We start from the raw sequence: 20,779 nt of genomic DNA, 5'->3' as shown, positions 1-20,779 counted from the left end.
AAGATATTTATACTCAATATTTTTTAATTGAAAAGACAAATAAGGACTTGAAATAGCTAAAGTATCATGTGCGAAGGCTCCCAAAAACAACCAAAGTGAACTCGGATAAAAGCACTTGCTGGTGTTTTTTTATTCCTGAACTGAGACAAAGGTATACAATAACCAATTTGACATTATTAAAGGGACAACATTGTCCTATCACGTATTAGCAGTTTTGGGTGTACATGGATAAATATTTTACCAAAATATAAGGAGAGTATTATTTTTTCCTAGATAAATGAATCACTGAAAATCCTGATCTAGATCGACTGCCCACATGGCATACCCCACAAGCGCCCCATAGCCATCTGTAGCAGAAGCTGAACTCTTTGCCATCTATCCAGGAATTATTTTGGCCCGACAACTTGAAAAATTTCATCCGTTGATTTGCTCAGATTCTCAGATTGTTGTTCAAGCTCTTCAAAATCAATCTTCCTTGCACTGGTCATCCTTATGGTACGTTTGGATGTTATGATTGGGATGGGAAAATGGAAATATTCTCATTGGATTTTCATTTTTACGTGTTTATTCGCTGGGATGGGATGGAAAATCGTGGGATGTTGATTCTCGAAACCAAGGATGCGGGGTTGCGCTGAAATGATGCAACCCCAATGAGAAGAGAAAATTTTGAGAAAAAAATGTCGAGACTTTCGACTGAAGCTCTGCAGCTGTCCTCTCACCATCTCCTTGCGTCTACAATGATCAAGTCTCCGACAATATTCCCAATGATATCCAGCCAAGATAAGACCAGATCCATGACCATAGAATAAAGGCAACTGTCTTCTTCACGTTTTTGGCATCATCGATCTCCTCATGCTGTCAGGAAGACATGGTCGTTCGTCAGCTAAAAGCCATTGTTTCCGACATAGAGGTAGATGTTTTATAGATCTACGCTTGTGCTTATAGATCTAACATGTTTATGTCTTCTAGGTTCAAATGTTCCCGTTAAAACGCACCAAGGTGTTTATGCCTTTTTTTGGGTTCAAACCCCCTTCAAGGTCTGTTAAAACAGATCCCGATTATTCTTTTTACTTTTTTTATTTTTATATGTTTTCTTGTTGGGGTGAAGATCCGAGGCAGTGAGAACAACTCCAGATCTTGCTTCACCCTTGTATCCTCTGCAAACTTTGAAGGTGACAAACCCTTCCTACATGCTCCTACTTTTTGATTTTTGCTGAAATATTGATTTGCAAATATATTATTATTTGTTAATTTTTTTTCTGGGCATTCTTCTTTTACTAAAATAGAAAAATGTTGATCATTAAATGTATATATTAGAGAGACGTCTCTGTGAAACATCTTCTTTCACTATATTCATGAAACACTTTGCAAGTTAGTTTCCCCCTTTCTACTGAAATAAGTCAAGTGTTTTATAGATAGGAAATAATCCCCAAAAAAGTTTAGTAGATACAATATATGTTAATGAATGAAACCCCAAGCTAAAAGATTTGATTCATAATACAGAAATTCACTCTTTAATAGAGTTCTAAAATCTTACTTAGACAAACACCATGCAAAATTCAATTATTACTATGCTATATCACCCCTTAAATAAGGGTAGTGTTGTGAAATTGGAGAATGTATGGATTTATCAAAATGGAATAAAATCAAACATTCTTCAAAATTTTCTCATCAGCCAAACATTGAAAAGCATATTATATAGGATAATGCCTCTCAGCAAACAAACACAGGGTGTCAAAAATGAAAAAAAAAAAATTCTTTTCTCATCTTATCTTTTTTTATCTCATCCCTTTCCATCCCATTATTTCTCGATAACCAAACGGATCATTAGCATTGTTAGTAAAAACTTAAAACTTTCTTTATGCTTTTAGTTCTTTTCAATTATTATATATTAATAGGAGATATAATGTTTCTGTACATCAATTAACAAAATGGAGTAAACATGTTATACAGGAACAGTTTTTTGTTACCTGATTATCCTCCTACTATATAGATGTTCAGAACTTTGTAAGGTGATCTTTTTGTTAATATAATGTAATTTTACCTGTAAAAAAAAAAAATTGTCGGACTTTGGTTGACAGCCCTATTTCCGATCATTTTGGTGAGCCCGTGTTGGGACATCCTTATCGGACACGGGCCTGCACGTGATCGGACCGAACACCGATGCATACCCAGATCCTACCAACCTGTTCAAACCCCTAATCCGGGTCCGTTTATATTGCATATTCGCTCTTCCTTTGTCTCTTGCCCTGTTGCCCAGCTCCACTTCTCGCTTTCTCAGCATACATTTCCTGCCAAAAGCCAATCTCGGGGCAAAGAACCCGACCCAAGCCCCGAACGAAACAGAAATTTTATATTGTAAAGGAGAAATAGTAAAAAATGAATGGGCTGTGTGCTCTGCTACAATCCTCCGAGGCTCTGACCGCCATTTTACCTACAAGACCTCAACAACCACTACTGCAAAAGCCGGACAGAAAGACGAAGAAGAAACCCATTTGAGAATTCATTTAACCACAACGAGAAAAAGAAGAAAAGGGTGTTTTTATTATTTTAATTTACTTTCTCTCGCCTCCATTGATGATCGCTGGATGTGTGTTGTGGCCTTGTGGGTGGCGTTGCCGTTGGTTCAATGGTTCGTTGAGCTATCCCTTTCTATCGATCCTGTCACATCACATCGGTTGTTAGTTCGGGCAGTTGAATCTACTTGAAGCAACCGGCTTCTTCAATCTCTCTGATGGGTTTCGGTTTGTTTCCTTCAAGTATTCGACATCAGCCGAAACAGAGACGTTTTGTTGAAATTCGAGTTTGAACTGCGTTTTGGGTTTGACCTGAAAGGCAAATTAAGATTACATGCCACTGATGAGAAAGAGAAGGTTCTCTTTATGGGATGCGATTGCTGGTCTATGCGTAGTTTTAGCTTGATTCCGGCTGGTAACGGCTCTCAGGCCTCTAAGGGAGAGGGCTCGGTCTTGGGGTGATGAGGTCAGTTTTTAATAAGTTTTGATTGTTTGGTTTTCTTGCATATATTTTCTTCCAAATTGGGAACAAAAGATATCGCCATGCATTCTTGAATTTCAAAAATGTTACTTTTGTTTATTGACTGCAATCCACTTCTTGTGTCAAGTACTACAATTTAGGAATACAACTGTTCAAGGTTGACCTCATTTGAAGAAGAGTAGTTGGCATTCTTTTATGAGGAGACCTCTGTGTTTGGTTTTGAAACTCGGAACTTATGGTTTTGAAAGTATCATCCGAGCATTTGGCTCTCAGTAGTACTTGATTGACTTTCTGCACTTAAAATCTGATTTTTTTGGTAATTCACTTAAAATCTGATATGCGTAAGTATTTATGCTGAAAAGCAGTTGCCTGTGCAATGTTGGACCCAATTACATTTCTATTGTCTGGGCACTGCAGGCATGTGTATCTGACCCCATAATCTTAGAAATGGGTTCAGCTAAAATGGGTTTACAAACTGCCTGAGAACTTTGGGTATATGGATGATTGAACGTTGGACAATAAATATGCCCGACTTGGCAAGTAGCCACTTCTCTTTTCATTTCTTTTTCTTTTTTTTTTGACAAGTGATAAACAATCCCTATTTGGTAATTTAGATATTTTATTGTTCATATCAAATAGAGGAACCCTCGGCAACAATAGAAAGCAATGTTGAACTTGCAACACAAGTGTTTAGAACACATAATGTGATAACATACTGAAATGCTCTAATGCATAATGTAAGGATGTGCTAGGTTAGACATTCTATATATACAAGTTTCTCAACTTGTGATTGCAGTTTCTTCAAGAATATAGTTACAAGTTTATGTTGGGTGTACAAATTAATTGGATATGCATGCAGTCCACCAGAATTCATCAAGAGAAGGGATAAGAATTTGGTTGGTTTAACAAATTTAATGTACCCAAACTTGTGTCATCCTGACCTACATGGTTCTAAGTAAGGGTTATGTGTATTGCAGGATAAGACCCAAAGCATACTTTTGCTCCAATAACCAATGCTTCAATGGCATAGGGGATGTCAGACATTATAAAGTAATGAAATGCATTAGAAAATCCTGTCTTGAATTTTATCTGAGAGTGCCCTTCATGTGATGCATGATACCGCTGCTATCTCCTATAATAGTTATTTCCTACATATAACAGGAGCTGAGTAATCAAGAGATTTCTATGTGAAGAATCTGGATCATGTCCATATGTAAGAACAATTGATGTTCTCATTCAGATCCATCTATGAAGCTCTTTTGGGACTGTAATGGTGCTCTAAAGGTGACAAACATGGTGTAGTGAGCAAGGAGGTTTCTCATTATCATTCAAATATATTGTTTAATTCTGTTTGAAAATTATCCTGTTGACAGATTTTAGCACAAAGAATCAATCTGCCTTTTCATAATCAATTACAAACTCCCTGTGGTGGATTTAGTTTCAAATGATGCTTTATGCATCTTAAGTGAATTATCAGGCTTTATCTTCACTTTATACACTACACATTAATCATGGAATGTGACCAATAACCTTTGCCCATCATTGGTAAAGCAGATTCAGCTGTCATTTTCAAGCATTTGTTGATTGCTAATTACATCGAATATGCAATCAAAGTTAAATTCATATTTTTTTTTTTTTTTTTGTACTTATTGACATTAGTTCATGCAGTGGCTATTTATTAGAAGAGATGAAAATGACCCCAGCCCATATTCTGCCTGGAACATTACAGGGACCTACAAAGGTTTGTAAGTTTTCTACTTGGGATTTTAATGATTTTTTTGGTTGGTAGCTTTGGGACCTTAATGATTTTTCTAATTGATAATAAATATTGAGTTGGCTTAGTTGTACTACTAGAGTGCTCTAGGTCCAGTATGATTCCTTTTAACTTGTGTAGTCAAATGGAAAGTATCATTTGTATGAAGCTTTGGTTTTACAAATACAGCTTCACTTATCAATTCAAAAAGAGACATTGTTTTACTTTATATGGCACATATTTTTACAGTGAGCTGACTCAAAGTCAAGATCTTTTCTTCCCTATTCCATTTTTTGCATATGAGCTTGATTCTGTCCATCTTGAGGTGATTTGCAGATTTATAATGTATGAAAAACATTTTGGGATTCTATCAGTTTTCTCCTTTTCAATCAAACTATTCAAGATATGGCATCCTAATTGCATATACATGCATCATATATTTGTAGATTTGGTACATATACATTATGCTTCTCCAATATCAAAATGAACTACAGAAAAATGGTTCTGACTTCTGATCTTTGATTTCCTCTGAAGTAAATGAAATACAGAAAAATGCTTCTCCAATATCACTTTTTTCTCTTAAAAATAGTGAATCTGGTGTTAAAGATTCAAAATGCAACTGAAAGCAACATGGTAAAACCTCATAATGACCATAAATCCTGCTTCGTCACTCCATTCTATCTTACTTCTATCTTCATGTTATGGGTTTTGGCAAAATGTTTTTATTCTGGCTGCGGGCCTTGCACATGAGCGTCCACATCAATGAACGTTTTAGTCTCCCATGAGTATACTTAAACATGCATTAATTCAATTTGTCCAATTTAGGGTTTCTCTGTTTGTCTGTTTGTCTCTATTAAAGAATCCAGTATTTTGAGTTTTTAGAATTAATTGCTCATCTTTCTTATCCTTCTAGTTTTCTGAAGTAAAATACTTTTCTTATTATTTTTAACTGAACATCATATTTTGAATGAACGGGGATGTGATAATTTAAGACCAGTTGACCTCCTTGAGGGTGATCTTTTTCTTGAATTTATCATGTCTTTATCTGTATGTGCACTTTTTGGATAAGTAAGTTGGCCCAGAGGTAGGCATGAAATGCTTTAACCTTTGACTGAAATGGCTGGTGCTGTGCAGTGCACAATAACTGCTTTCCTGCCATGCAGTGCACAATAACTGCTTTCCTTTTGCAGTTGTATTTGAATGCTTTCTGACTGTCCATTGGGATTGTTAAATGAAGATATATTTTTTTTCTTGATGAATGAGTAAGATTTTATTAAACCAGCAAATAAGAGTTATATGCAACCCATGGAAAGGCATGAGGTGCGACCTTTCCTTTAAAACTAGTTACAGAATTATAAGTTCAAAAGAAATTACACAGAAGCCCAAAATAAAGTAGCTCAAAAAACCCCTTGTTTTGCAAGTGAATCAGCCATTGAGTTTGCTGATCTGCCTACCCACTGAACTCTGATTGTCATATTCCTTGTTAGCCATTTAACCTTTTTGAGAAGATCTCTATAGCCCTAGATCATGGAGTCCGGATCCTGCAACCAACCCACTATCACTTGGGAGTCCCCTTCAATAATCAGATGTTTGTTTCTTACCTCGAGAAACCCCCTGTTTCCTAGCTGGTTTGTGAGCTGGATTCCTTGCACAGCAACAAGTAATTCGGCCCTTATAGAGTCTCCCACACCCACAGGACCTGAATACAAAGATATAATACTACTATCTTTGTTTCTCAGCACTCCTCTTATACCTGAAGGTCCAGGGTTACCTCGGCTAATCCCATCAAAGTTCAGCTTAATAAACTCCTCCCTAGTGGCATCCATTCAACCACATATCTGTCCTTCCTAGTAGAAGTGTTAGCCATTGCTAACCAATTTCTCCATAGGTCATCGAAAGAGTATGCATTAAAGAGATTTAGAGTTTTCAACCACTGAATTGCCCTTGTCAAAATACATTCTTTAACTTCCGAGAAACTCCTTTCTTTTTCACATTTTGAAACCATAATTAATATATATATATATATATATATATATATGTGTGTGTGTGTGTGTGTGTGTGTGTGTGTGTGTGTGTGTATATATCTCTATATAAATATATTTTACAAAAACAAATCTCAACGTTTGAAATCAATTGCTGGCAGTTTAGGTTTCCATCAGAGAAAGTGCATTACCCGATCATTCACTTTGTCCGACAAAGGGGCTGATCCTGTCACTATGATCACCCACTCTGATGAATTCTCGGACTATCCCAACATACCCAGGTTTTGACCCCCTCTAAGGATCTCACTGATTGGCATATCACAGACAGCCCAATCCAACACCTAGTGTAGTACCATAATCGAGTCTAGGGGTCAGGTGTAACATTCTAGTTTTGCCCATCTGTCTCTAAGGTCTAGGGCAATATTGGAATTTCGTTCCGGTTCAGAGTTTCAAAAAAACCCACCCTACATGTACCTCAGGTCTCACCCTGGCAGCTGAGACAAGCCACCCCAACCAACTTGGCGGCACATCAGTGTCAACCTTGGCAGGATAAATCTCCCTAGATCTATCCAACGGCTGCGAAGATTCTAAACTAACACGAGTCTCATAAGTGTCCAGTTTTAAGGGTATTACAGAGAAACATACCAAAACACATGAATCAATTATGTACTTTTATTCATTTACAATAAATGTCATCAAATACATCAATCTGATTGGAGCTAAGAGCATACACTGTCTAACAATCTTCATTTCACAAAGAAAGTATGTACTTGACCTACTGCGAGGGACTGGGAAGCTGGGGACTAAAACAGCAAGCACTCCTATTGATCCAAATCACAGAATTAATGGTGTGGATGGTGAATTGGTAAAGGATGTGGGGAGATATCAAAGAATGGTGGGCCAACTACTGTATTTGTGTATGACATGACTTATGCTGTCAGTGTTGCGAGTCAGCACATGCATGCACTTCGGGTTCAGCACTAGAAAGCTATTGAGAGAATACTTGCATATCTGAAAAAACACCCTGGCAGAGGCATTCTTTTCTCAAATCATGAGAATATGAAGCTAGAATCCTATACAAATGCAGACTAGACAAGATGATTAAATGACAGGTCTACATTAGGAGTGTGTACCATTGTAAGTGGAAACTTGATCTCCTGGAAGAGTAAGAAGCAAGCAGTTATGGCAAGGTCAAGTGCAAAGGCTGAGTATAGATCCATGGCTCATGGTGTCTCAGAACTTCTTTGGGTTAGATCTCTTTTGAGTGAGATTGGGGTGAAAGCAGAGGAACCTATGATGTTATACTGTGACAATCAGGCTACAATCAATATTGCCCACAATCCAATTCAGCATGATAGGACAAAACACATTGAAGTTGATAGACACTTTATAAGAGAAAGGGTAACAACTAGAGAAGTTTGTTTGCCTTATGTCTCTGTAGAGTTGCAGCTGACTGATGTTCTCACTAAAGGAGTGGCAAAGAACAAGTTTGAACATGATCTACGCAAGTTGGGAATGTGTGACATTTACTCCCAACTTGAGGGGGAGTGTTGAAGATTAATCAGTTTTATGATGTTTTTCTGAGTAGATGTTTTATGTTAGTTGTTAGATAGGAATTGGGGACTACAATAGTTATGTGAGTCCAAATTTTATTCTGTTTTTGAGTGTTATATATGCTGTTTTATGTTTTTCTGCCCTAGTTGTCTTTGTACTATTCTATTATTTTTAGTATATATAATAAGTGAAGGGGGTGGCCAGATTATTTGCTCTCTTTTCTTTTCAACTTCTCTTCTTCTCTTCTTCTCTTCTTCTCTTCTTCTCCTTCTCTCTTCCTTTTCTCTTCAAGAAACTACGTTTCTTTCATATTTTTTAATTCAGCAGATTTCTACTAATTCATCTAACTCTGTGAGCATTTTCCTTTTCTCATCTTCAAAGGCTTTGTACTGTTCTTTCCCCCAAGATTTCAGCTTCCTTTTAAGGAATTTTAATTTCTGTAAAAGCTGGAAACCAGTCCATCCCTCTACTTCACATTCCTCCCACCAAACAGCTACAATCTTCTTAAAATCCTTGTGAGAGGTCCACCATTTTTCCAGTCTAAAAGGGGGCTTTCCTTTTGTGATGAAGTCAGTGTTTAGCTTGATAGGCCAGTGGTCTGAAATGCAACAATGGCATAAGTCCTGGGTTAGGTTGGGAAATCTTTCCACCCAGTCCAATGTTTTTGTGACTGGGAATTGCAGTGCTGTAGATCTTGGAACATGTAAATTGGAATTGAATAGGAGAGCCTTGACAAATCTTTAGAAACTGATCAATGACCTAAAGATTGGCATAATATCAGACTAATAAAATCTCAATTCATTTTCTCTCTTTCTTCCTGCTCTATAGTCTTCTAGTAACACTTTAATATTTGCATGTTGGTATCAAACAAATTTCTCTCTTCTATACATGTAAATAAAACAAGCCAGAATTGATCCCTACTGTCTTAAGCTAGTTGCAAGATGACATCAGCAGTGTAGTAGCAGGCCTATGCTTCATTGTTGAAAGTAAAATTTATGAAAAAGGTACATCCATATGCATCTTTTCTTCTATTTAAGAAAAATGAGAATTGTCACAAGTCCATGCAATTTAACTATTCCAAAAGTAACTATTGGGTCTTAAGGCTCACCCAAGTCCTATTTTTAATCAACCTGGGACCACATCTATTTGTGGGCAGTGTTTTAAAAGCGCAAGGCGCAAAAAAGGCGCAGGGGTCAATTTGCATCTGAGGCGCAAGGCGTAAGGCAAGGTGCGCGTGACTTTTTAAGCAAGGCGCAAAAATAAAAAGAAAAGGCTAAAAAATAAAAAATGCCAAAAAATTCAAAAAATGCAAAAATTGAAAAAAAAATTATTAAACATAATATTAATAAAAATATAAACTTTAATTTTAAAATAAATGTTATAAAAAACCTATTATCTAATATTAAAATACATAAATATAGCATGTAAAGCATATTCAAATGAGAATTTAAAAATAAAATCAAATATATAAAACATTTTAAAGCATATAAAACCCACTCTCTTTTTTACTCAATTGCATTATTTCAAGTAGCTAATGTGATGTAAAACATAAAACCCACTCTCTTTGTACCACTTTAGGTCTTAAGTTCTTAGTTCTCACACAAAAAATAATGATTTTAGTTTTAATTGCTTTTTAAGAAGACATTTTATTAGGATGAACGAATGAACAACATTACCAAATAGAGGGTTCTCGAAGCAAAAAAGTGCATCAAAGTTTCAAAAGGCACACGCCTGGGCTGAGGCGCAAGGTGCACTAGGCGCATGCCTAGGTGCATCAGGCGTGCGTCTAGGACATGGGCGAGGCACCTACCCTGAAATGCGCCTCGCCTGTGCGCCTAGGTGCACTTGAGGCGTGCCTTTTAAATCACTGTTTGCAGGGACTAATGGTATGACTTGAGATCCTATTTAGGCAATTAAAAGCGTCTGGTGCCTGGCCCTACCTCCCTTTATGTTGGAGGCAAGGTGTCTGTTGAGGGCCCGGGAATAGGATCTCGTCACGGGTCGGTCCACGGGGAAAACCTCCTGTTTTCCCTTGTTCCTTCCGGCTCTTGATGAACCTATCTTGGCGCCTCTGGTGATTTGTTCAATAGATCACCAACTCTCCTAACTCACTTCTTCAACTGAGTATTCGATATCTCATTCAATAATGGGGTCTCCTTAAATAGGGGATTACAAGAGTCCTAATCAAAGGGAGTCTCCTTGCTGAATAGGGAGACTTCCAGTTCTATCTTGCTAAAGATAAGATAAGCTAATCCTAATTTGATAAGCTACTAACAAGATAAGATAAGAGATAAGCACAAGAAAAATGAGCTAATCTAATCTAGATAAGGCTGTTGTTGCCGAACTGGGTAGGATGACCATCACTGAATCACTGTTGCTGTTGGCGTGGGTCAGGTGCCTGTTGCTGCCGGCGGCAATGGTACGTCTTCCTGAGGAAGGTGTCCATAACAGTGTCACTCACTTAAAAAGAGGGTGGTTACATAACCACCACAATCCCTATTTAATCTCCTTGAAGGGAGGCTAGAGCCAGCCCCCTATGGAGAGAAAATTTCCAAGAAACTCGAGAGACTTTAATCACTTTGAGAGTCCTATAGCATTCAAAATCTAAAGAATGATGAGAGAAAGAAAGAAAAACCTTCTTAGAGAAGAAGAAAGGAGAAAGAGAAGGAAGACAAAGCACCCAGAATATTTATTTTTGGGATTCACTTACAAAAGAAAAACAAAAGATCTATGGATCTTAGAGGTAATCAGGCGGGAGACATGTCTTTAAATATCTTTTTCAAATGCCCACGCTGCATTTGGAAATGTTGTGGTCAGAATTTGAAAATTTGATTATAGATTGATTCAAGTACACCCAGAATTTGCAAGCATAACTGGAATGGCTTTGGATCTTCTTTCTGGTCTACATTGGAGATATCATCAGAACTTCCGTGCAATGGAATGATTACTATTGCACTTATCACCCCTTAAATCGTATTTTTCCAATTTCATTTTTAATAAAGTTTTCTTCTCTTTTACTATAAAAAATGATTGACAACCAGTTAGCTGATTTCCTGATTAAAGGAGTTACTTGGAGTTACTCAAGCTAAGTTAGGTAATATTTTGCTCCACTCAAAGGAGTCCCGCCCATGGTTTTCAGTTTTTCTCTCAAGTCTTGAACTTCCCTCTCTTCATTCTTTGTCTTCTCTCTTCCTTCCTGCTCTCTAATCTTCTAATAAGACTACAAGTATATCATAAATAGCTGGTTCTGCCTTTAACTTCATTGTGACCCAAAATTGAAATATAATCCCATAGCCATATTGATGAAAATTATTCAGTCAAAAATGCCAAATTACATGGAAGAAAACATGTCATATATGAAAACTATCAAAACCTGCTGATATTTGACAGGATGCCACTAACAGATGCTAATATATGCATATTGATCATTCACAAGACTTACCAACTAATATCCCTGCAGTTAGATGTACAAGACAAAGATAAGCATCCATTACAGCTTGCTGCCCAATCATCAAAATTGAAACTTTAGCTGCTCCCTGACAAAAGTATTTAGAATATCTCATTAGATCTGCTTTTAAGAAAATGGAAGGATAAAATAATAAGATGGAGAGAAAGATTCATTTAGTCAAGTGGGATTGTGTCAGTTGTGAAAAGAAGAATGGAGGACTAGGTTTTATAAGAATAAGATTACTGAATAAAGTATTGGTTGGTAAATGGCTGTGGAGGTTTGGGAATTCTAGGGAAGCTCTTTGGAGGGAGCCCCACATCATCCATGCATATGAATTGAGAAATTGTAGTAGTTGTGGAGCATATATATTTGATCACTGACATGAGGCATTATTATTGGTTCAACAGCCCCTAATACAGCCATCAAGTGCAGCTAATCTGAACTTCTTTGGAGGAGTGTAATAGCTTGTTGCTAGATTTGACTGGGATTCAAGATAGGTAACACTTTTTTTTTTTAAAATAAAAATAAATTCATTAAAAACAAAAAGAGAGTACAATAAAAAGGTGATGAGAAATCACCTGAGACAAGAAAGCAACTAACAAACAACAGCCAACTCACACACAACCGAAAAAAGAACCAAGCCACAAACACTAAGATAGACAAAAGCAAAAGCACAAAAGCCTCCCTAACTCAAAAAACATATCAGTCTTCCCCTTCAAATGCTTCATCCAATCCGTTGCCTTCCTCGATCCAATAGGAAGGTGATAAGCAAGAGAGGTAACACCCACATATGGGATTGGTGTTTGGAAGGGTTCATCCAATTTCAACAAGTATTTTTCTAGCATATCAAATTTTAATGTCAGTGAGGATTCTAGAATTCATTTTTGGGGAAATGATTGCTGTGGATTTAGAAGACATTGCAAGACATGCCCAAGACTTTATAGATTGAGGCATTGAGTGTTAAAAACGCCTTGATTAGCCTATGTTTTGAAATCAGAAATCAAAGAGTGATTTAGTTTCCAAGCTTAAGAACACCTCTGTTATGGATGCATTCCTTGGAAAGACGTACCATCGCCGCCGGCAGCAACAGGAACCTGACCCACCGCCAGATTAGATTAGATCATCTTGCTTGTTCTTATCTTATTCTATTGCTCTTATCTTATCTTGTTAGTAAGTTATCAGATTAGGATTAGTTTATCTTATTATCAGATTAGGATTAGTTTATCTTGTTATCAGATTAGGATTAGTTTATCTTGTTATCAGATTAGGATTAGTTTATCATATTATCAGATTAGGATTAGCTTATCTTATCCTTAGCAAGATAGAATTGGAAGTCTCCCTATTCAGCAAGGAGACTCCCTTTGATTAGGACTCTTGTAATCTCCTATTTAAGGAGACACCATTATTGAATGAGGATATCGAATATTCAGTTAAAGAAGTGAGTTAGGAGAGTTGGTGATCTCTTGAACAAATCACCAGAGGCGCAAAGATAGGTTCATCAAGAGCAGGAAGGAACAAGGGAAAACAGGAGGTTTTCCCCGTGGACCGACCCATGATGAGATCCTATTCCCGGGCCCTCAACAACTTGGTATCAGAGCAAGGCATCATGGGTGATCTGGAGCAGCTACCATCCAGGGTCCACGACCTCGAGCACCAACTCGTGGAGAACAGCTCTGAAATCCGTGAGATCAAAGACGAAGTGAGGGAGCTGCGACGCCTGATGGAGCTATTCCTTTCTAGCAGGGAAGTGAACTTTGAAGGAGGGACAGCCGCCAATGGCCGCCGACCAGATCTGCCAGAGTCTTCCGGCGAGCAGCAGCCCGTGAGCCATAGAACCGCAGTCGTCCCCAAGTACAGCAGGCTGGAATTCCCGTCGTACAACGGCAACAGAGACCCCTTAGGCTGGCTGTATCATTGCGAGCAATTTTTTCGGAACCAACGGACAGATGACCGGGATAAGGTAAGTCTAGCCGCCTTTCACTTAACAACGGAAGCACAACTTTGGTTTTATCGGTTAGAGCAAGAAGAACCCGGGCTCAGTTGGCCCCAGTTTAAGTCCTTTTGCCTTCTTAGGTTCGGACCCCCACTGACCAGCAACCCACTGGGTGAGCTGATTAACCTTAAACAGACCGGCACAGTGGCTGAATATCAGCGACAGTTCCAAACCCTCCTTGCGAGGGCATCCTCCGTGCGATCCGACCAACAAGTGGATATGTTCATGGCAAGGTTATCAGAACCCCTACGGGTGGATGTCGAGATGCAGAATCCCCCAAATTTGGTCACAGCCATGAACTTAGCCCGTGCGTTCGAGCGCAAACTGCAGCTCAGCCGCGGAATTTTTAATGTGGATCAGCCACCAAACTCATGGGTACCCCCAAGATCAACAGCAACAACCCCCTCTTCTACTACTAGCCGAGAACTGAAATCTCCCACCACCACCGCCTCTAGACCAATGACAAGTACAGGTAGCAACATGGCCGCTCCACCCATTAAGCGTTTAACCAGGGCAGAAATGGCAGAACGCCAAGCAAGAGGCCAATGTTTCAACTGTGATGACCTCTACTCGACAGAACATAGATGCAAAAGGCTTTTTTGCCTCCTCATCGATGAACAAGAGGAGGAGGAAGAAGAACCAGTCATATTCGAGCCAGAGATCTCTCTCCATGCGATCACCGACATTAAAACTTCTCAGACCATGCAGTTATAGGCACAAATAGCAGGTCAACCGGTGCGCATTCTCGTCGATTCAGGGAGTACACAACTTCATAAGTGAACATGCCGCCCTTCAGTTAAAACTGCCAATGGAGCTTCGACCGCGACTACAGGTAGCCATCGCAAATGGTGAGAGTTCACAATCCAGAAATTTGTAAGGACGTGCCGGTAGAGGTCAATTCTGAACTGTTTCTTGCTGATTTATTTGTACTTTCATTGGATGGATTCGATATTGTTCTAGGGGTCAAGTGGTTAATTACCCTAGGCCCGATTTTGTGGGACTTCAGCACACTCACCATGACCTTCCACCTAAATGGAAAGCAAGTTTCATGGCACGGTTGCAGGGTTAAAGAAAGGACACCACAGGTCCATGCACTTCAGACAGAACTGGCAGCCATGGAAAAACTTCTCGCCGAGTTTTCAGATCTGTTCCAAGAACCCAAGGGCCTCCTCCCTCCCCGAACTTGCGATCATCGTATTCCTTTGATGGCGGGTTCAGCACCAGTCGTTGTCCGGCCGTATCGCTACCCTCACTTACAGAAGGACGAGATAGAGAAACAATGTACAGAGATGCTGAACCAAGGAATCATACACAAAAGTTACTCCCCCTTCTCTTTGCCGGTTCTGTTGGTGGCGAAGCAGGATGGAACGTGGAGGTTCTGTGTTGACTATAGAGAACTCAATGACCGGACGATCAAAGATAAGTTCCCTATTCCCGTTGTTGATGAACTGTTGGACGAGTTGCATGGTGCCCAGTATTTCTCTAAGTTGGACCTCAGGTCCGGATACTTCCAAGTTCGCATGGCTCCTGGAGACATAAAGAAGATTGCTTTTCGCACCAACCATGGCCACTTCGAATATTTAGTCATGCCATTCGGACTCTCCAACGCCCCATCTACATTTCAGTCACTAATGAACGAGGTATTCCAGCCCCATCTGCGCAAATTTGTTTTAGTTTTCTTTGATGATATCCTCGTTTACAGCAATTCATGGGTAGAGCATGTCCACCATCTAAGGACCGTTTTCGAGCTCCTACACCAACACAAATTATTCCGGAAATGATCCAAGTGCTTCTTCGGAAAGCGACAGGTTCTTTATCTCGGCCACGTCATCCATGGGCAGGGTGTGACAGTTGATAGTTCCAAGATTCAGGCTATAAAAGAATGGCCCAAACCTCAATCAGCCAAGGCCTTACGCGGGTTCCTCGGTTTAACGGGTTACTACCGCAAATTTGTACAGAACTATGGAGTGTTGGCAGCCCCGTTAACCAACTTGTTGAAGAAAAATTCCTTCCGGTGGGACGACGCAGCAGATGAAGCTTTCCTGACATTGAGAAATGCCCTGTCTTCCACCCCTATCTTGCAATTACCTAATTTCGCCCTCAAATTTACAGTCGAGTGCGATGCTTCCGGAGTGGGTATCGGGGCCGTACTACAGCAGCAAGGGCACCCGATTGCCTTCTTCAGCCGCAGACTGGCCGACCGGCACCTGAAGCTTCCAGCCTATGAGCGCGAACTAATTGGCCTAGCCCGACCGTCCAGCACTGGAGGCCATATTTGTGGGGGTGGTCATTCGTCGTCAAAACTGATCATTACAACCTCAAATATCTGTTAGAGCAGGGTCTCACCACTTCCCCTCAGCAGCATTGGGTTAGCAAACTGCTCGGGTTTGACTTCCGGGTGGAATCTAAGGCGGGATCCTCAAATCGCGCAGTTGATGCCTTGTCTAGGCGAGATGAAGACGCGATGGTTCTGTGTAGCATTTCCCAACCTCGGATTTCTCTGTTTGACGACATTAAAAAGGCAGCACCACAGTCCCCTGAATGGTCGCTCTTGCTACAGAAGATCCAATCCGGCACCGCCGACCCCAATTGGTCACTTGAAGACGGATTGGTACTGTATAAGGGACGAGTCCATCTTCCACTAGACTGCCCGTTGATCCCCACCATCATCACCAGCATCCATAACTCCACCCACGAGGGCATTCAAAAAACACTACACCGTGTCCGGACTGATTTCCATTGGCAAGGTATGAAGACTTCTATTTGAGATTTTGTCCAGAATTGCTCCACATGCCAACAACACAAATGGGAAAACCTACACCCGGCAGGCCTCCTTCAGCCCCTTTCCATCCCGACACAGATCTGAGCCGACATCTCCATGGACTTCACTGAGGGACTACCCAAGGTAGGTGGCAAATCAGTTCTCTTCGTGGTAGTCGACCGCTTCTCTAAATACGCCCACTTCATTCCTCTATCACACCCGTACAGTGCCACTTCGGTTGCCTTCGCCTTCTTTACACATGTCTTTCGCTTACATGGGTTACCAGAATCCATAGTCAGCGATAGAGACCCGATTTTCACTAGTGCCTTTTGGAAAGAGTTATTCCGGCTACAAGGCACCACCCTAGCCTACTCATCAGCTTACAGGCCACAAACTGACGGTCAGACGGAAGTGGTTAACCTCACAATCGAGATGTATCTCCGTTGTTTCGTAGGCGATCAACCACGACGATGGGTGGATTGGATCCCTTGGGCCGAGTGCTGCTACAACACAGCCTACCATTCTTCCCTCGGCATGACTCCCTTTTGCGTCGTTTATGGCAAGGATCCTCCCCGCTTGTCCTACGAGCCGGGTTCTACTCGTTTGGAAGCAATTGATCACTCCTTACAAGAACGCGATGCCCTCCTAGCCGACGTCCACCTTCGCTTACAGCAGGCCCAGCTCCGCATGAAGCTCCACTATGACAAGCACCATCGGGAACTGTCATTCGACACAGGACAATTTGTTTGGTTGAAACTCCAGCCATACCGGCAACGCTCCTTGCGCCACAAGGCTGCCCCGAAGCTGGCCCCTAAGTTCTATGGGCCCTACAAGGTTCTACGACGGATTGGCAGTGTGGCCTACCAACTAGAACTGCCAGAGACCAGCCGGATTCATGATGTCTTCCACATCGCCTTGCTGAAACCATTTACGGGTGTTCCTCCGGACCAAGTCCCCTCCCTGCCACCCCTGCAAGATGGCAAACTGATTCCCCAACCTAAAGCTGTCATCCGCTCTCATTTCAATCAAGGAGTTCTTGAAGTCTTGGTGAAATGGTGTAGCTTACCATCGGCCGAAGCCACATGGATCCCATTGACAGAGTTCCAAGCCACATATCTGGAGTTCGAGCTTGAGGACAAGCTCGTAGTCCAAGAGGGGAGTAATGTTATGGACGCATTCCTCAGAAAGACGTACCATCGCCGTCGGCAGCAACAGGAACCTGACCCACTGCCAGATTAGATTAGATCATCTTGCTTGTTCTTATCTTATTCTATAGCTCTTATCTTATCTTGTTATTAAGTTATCAGATTAGGATTAGTTTATCTTGTTATCAGATTAGGATTAGTTTATCTTGTTATCAGATTAGGATTAGTTTATCTTATTTTCAGATTAGGATTAGCTTATCTTATCCTTAGCAAGATAGAATTGGAAGTCTCCCTATTCAGCAAGGAGACTCCCTAAGATTAGGACTCTTGTAATCTCCTTTTTAAGGAGACACCATTATTGAATGAGGATATCGAATATTCAGTTAAAGAAGTGAGTTAGGGGAGTTGGTGATCTCTTGAACAAATCACCAGAGGCGCAAAGATAGGTTCATCAAGAGCAGGAAGGAATAAGGGAAAACAGGAGGTTTTCCCCATGGACCGACCTGTGACGAGATCCTATTCCCAGGCCCTCAACAACCTCAGTGTATTTTGCTGCTTAGCAAGCTTGAAGAAGAGAATATCTCTCCTGTGTTGCAGATGCAAGATGGGAAGGAATTAACTGCCTTCTTTTAAAATTAATAAAATCCTTTCATGAGTTACTGATCATAAAAAAAATACAAAAAAAGATGGGAAGGAATGAAGAAATCGTCATTTCATTGTTTAATCACTCTGTAATGCTCTCATTCATAACCAGGTAGATCATTACTCAATTGAGCGTGCGTTATTTTGTTTATATTATATAAAGTATTGCATATGTTCTATAAATATATTATGTGTCATAGAATATAATATTTTATATATCTTATACTCTTATATAAATATTTAAAATTATAAGAATGGAATCCCAAACCAGGTTTGTGTAGAGCCAGACCCAGGCTTATATTTCAGGTGCTCATGATCACCTCTAGATGACTAGATGCATCTAATTAATTCTTTCAAGATAGCTACGTTTCTTTCAGGTTCTTCTCGTTATTCAGAAGACATCAATGGCAACCAAGGAATCCTCATGAGATTTTTCTATGTGGCCTATACTTCAAGGAAGCAAGAAACCAAATATCTTTTAGAGATGTTTTTCTTTTGCAGTGATCTGGGAATTCGGAATAAAAACAAAAGAATTATTAATGGAAGGCATAAGGGTCATGAAAGATTATGTTCCAGAAGGATTGGATTTTAGTGCATCCATAATTCCTGAATGTGCAAAGAGCCTTGTTTGGATCCTGTTTTTGGTCTACTTTAGAAATTTCAACAGATACTCTGTAATTAATTATGTTTTGCTGGTATTTTAATTTCTTTCATCTGTATTTTCTGGATTGGGATGGCATCTTATCATTCTTTCCTTCTATGCATCTCCATTACTTTTTAATATAATTTTGTTTCTATGTACCATCAAAAATTGGAATTGAATGGAAACACATTAATTGTGCACATTATACATGTTATATGTAGATGTATATGTTTGTTTATATTGGGGATCTACCAATAATAGAATATTTTTTTTATTAGCTAATGAGGAATAATGATTAGATAATCTTACTGATCGAGTGTTACTATTCCATCTGTCGAAGTAACAGAAGAACTTGAAGGAAAGATACCTGAAACAAAATGTCAAGGACAGCACCAACAACCAAATGATAACAATAGAACAAAGAAGACAAAGTGGTAATGTTTCTTGAAGGATACAAAGGTGACCATCAAGGTATAGTTAACTGCTTTGTTGTAATAGACTTCAATGTTGACAGAAGTAGCATTTAACACTATAACTGAGAAGCACTCTCCATCATCATCCACAGAAGGACTCTCTATTAACCCTCGCAAATGGTAATGCTCACGATTTCCATTTGCCAGTAGAAAGAACTTGGCCTTGATAAACAAACAAATTATTTTTTCTTTGATACGTTGTATTAAAGGAGGGGAGCCACCTTCAAGCATTTACAGAAAGATTTAGTGATTTACATGTGTATCATGATTCCCCCACTCAGCTATACAAAATGGTAATGCTATATCAAAAAAATAATGGACTTCCAATTATTCAAAAAACTATCAACTGGAGTATCATAGAAGGGCTTCAAAACTTCCACCCAACAACAAATAAATAAGTAATTATTCTTCAGCATATTATCAATAATTCAGAGTATACGTAAGTTCCCAGAGATTAGGGATTTAACTTTGGGATTCTTAAGGTTCTAAATAATATTTTCATTTAAACAAGTACACTACTTTGTTTTCTATGGACACAAAATCATTTTTGATTAAGAATAATTTGGAAGTACAAAATAAAGATAAAGGTGAATGACCAAAAAGACTGGAAAAAAAACAAAATAAATGAAGGATAACTACAATTGCACAATTGGAAGGAACCCCTATCATGCATATTGACCCTTCCAAACACATCATTTGGCTAAAAAATATTCATTTCATCATAGGCCAGTCTCAATGTCCAAAAAAGACATTTTATTTTTATTTTAAATATGTATAATTGTATTATTCACTGGCAAAAGTCTACAAATCATACAAGATTAAAAAAAGCCCAAGTAGAAATAGAATACTCATCCAAAATCTGATAACAACTATAAATAAAAAAAAGAATGCTATACAAGGCAGGATGCAACAACTCTAGCATAGTAAATAATTCACAAAAGAGTTCAATTCTCCTGACATCCATCAGAGCTTCAATCATGATTAGATTGTGTAAACACTAATTTCTTTTTTTTTTCTTTATTTTCTTTTCTCCTTCCCTAATGGGCCCCACTCCACTTTTCTTTCTTTTCTTTTTATTTCCCTTTCTTTTCTTCTCATTCCCTTTTTCCCTCCCTCAAATTTTCTCCCTTCCATCTAGGCCGGAACTTCTCCATTTTGGCTGGACTTTCTCTCTCTCGCTCTCTTCTCTCCTTAGGGTGGAACAAAGAACTTTTTTTCCATTTTTCATCTCTTGGGGCAACGTGCAGTCTTCTTGCAGCTTCTCTACAGGGCTATACTCAGCCCACCCTCAAATCTGCCATACATGTGACATTGTATGCTAAAAAAAAGTCCACCACTCATACCAACAATACCCAGTTCAATTAATAGGGAAGATCTAACATCACTCG

General features: G+C 39.4%; 1 protein-coding gene across 13 annotated transcripts in view; it reads left to right on the top strand.

The window, feature by feature from the left end:
• The first annotated feature begins 341 nt into the window (after positions 1–341).
• Positions 342–20,779, top strand: part of LOC104608197 (uncharacterized) — a 66,712-nt gene continuing 46,274 nt past the window's right edge. For 2 of the 13 annotated variants that reach the window (XM_088894287.1, XM_088894286.1), the window contains exons 1-3: positions 349–2,982; positions 4,666–4,738; positions 19,265–19,389. The gene's annotated coding sequence lies outside the window, so the exon portion shown is untranslated. Of the gene's footprint in view, positions 2,983–3,974; positions 4,048–4,158; positions 4,311–4,665; positions 4,743–19,258; positions 19,390–20,779 lie in introns of all 13 variants that reach the window. The other 11 variants (XM_088894279.1, XM_088894281.1, XM_088894282.1 and 8 more) reach the window with 11 other exon arrangements.

Source organism: Nelumbo nucifera, chromosome 1, assembly GCF_055504915.1.
Source record: "Nelumbo nucifera cultivar China Antique chromosome 1, China Antique-T2T, whole genome shotgun sequence".
Taxonomy (NCBI): Eukaryota; Viridiplantae; Streptophyta; class Magnoliopsida; order Proteales; family Nelumbonaceae; genus Nelumbo; species Nelumbo nucifera.
Note: the sequence above shows the minus strand (reverse complement) of the source record. Positions and strands in the feature narration are given on the sequence as shown.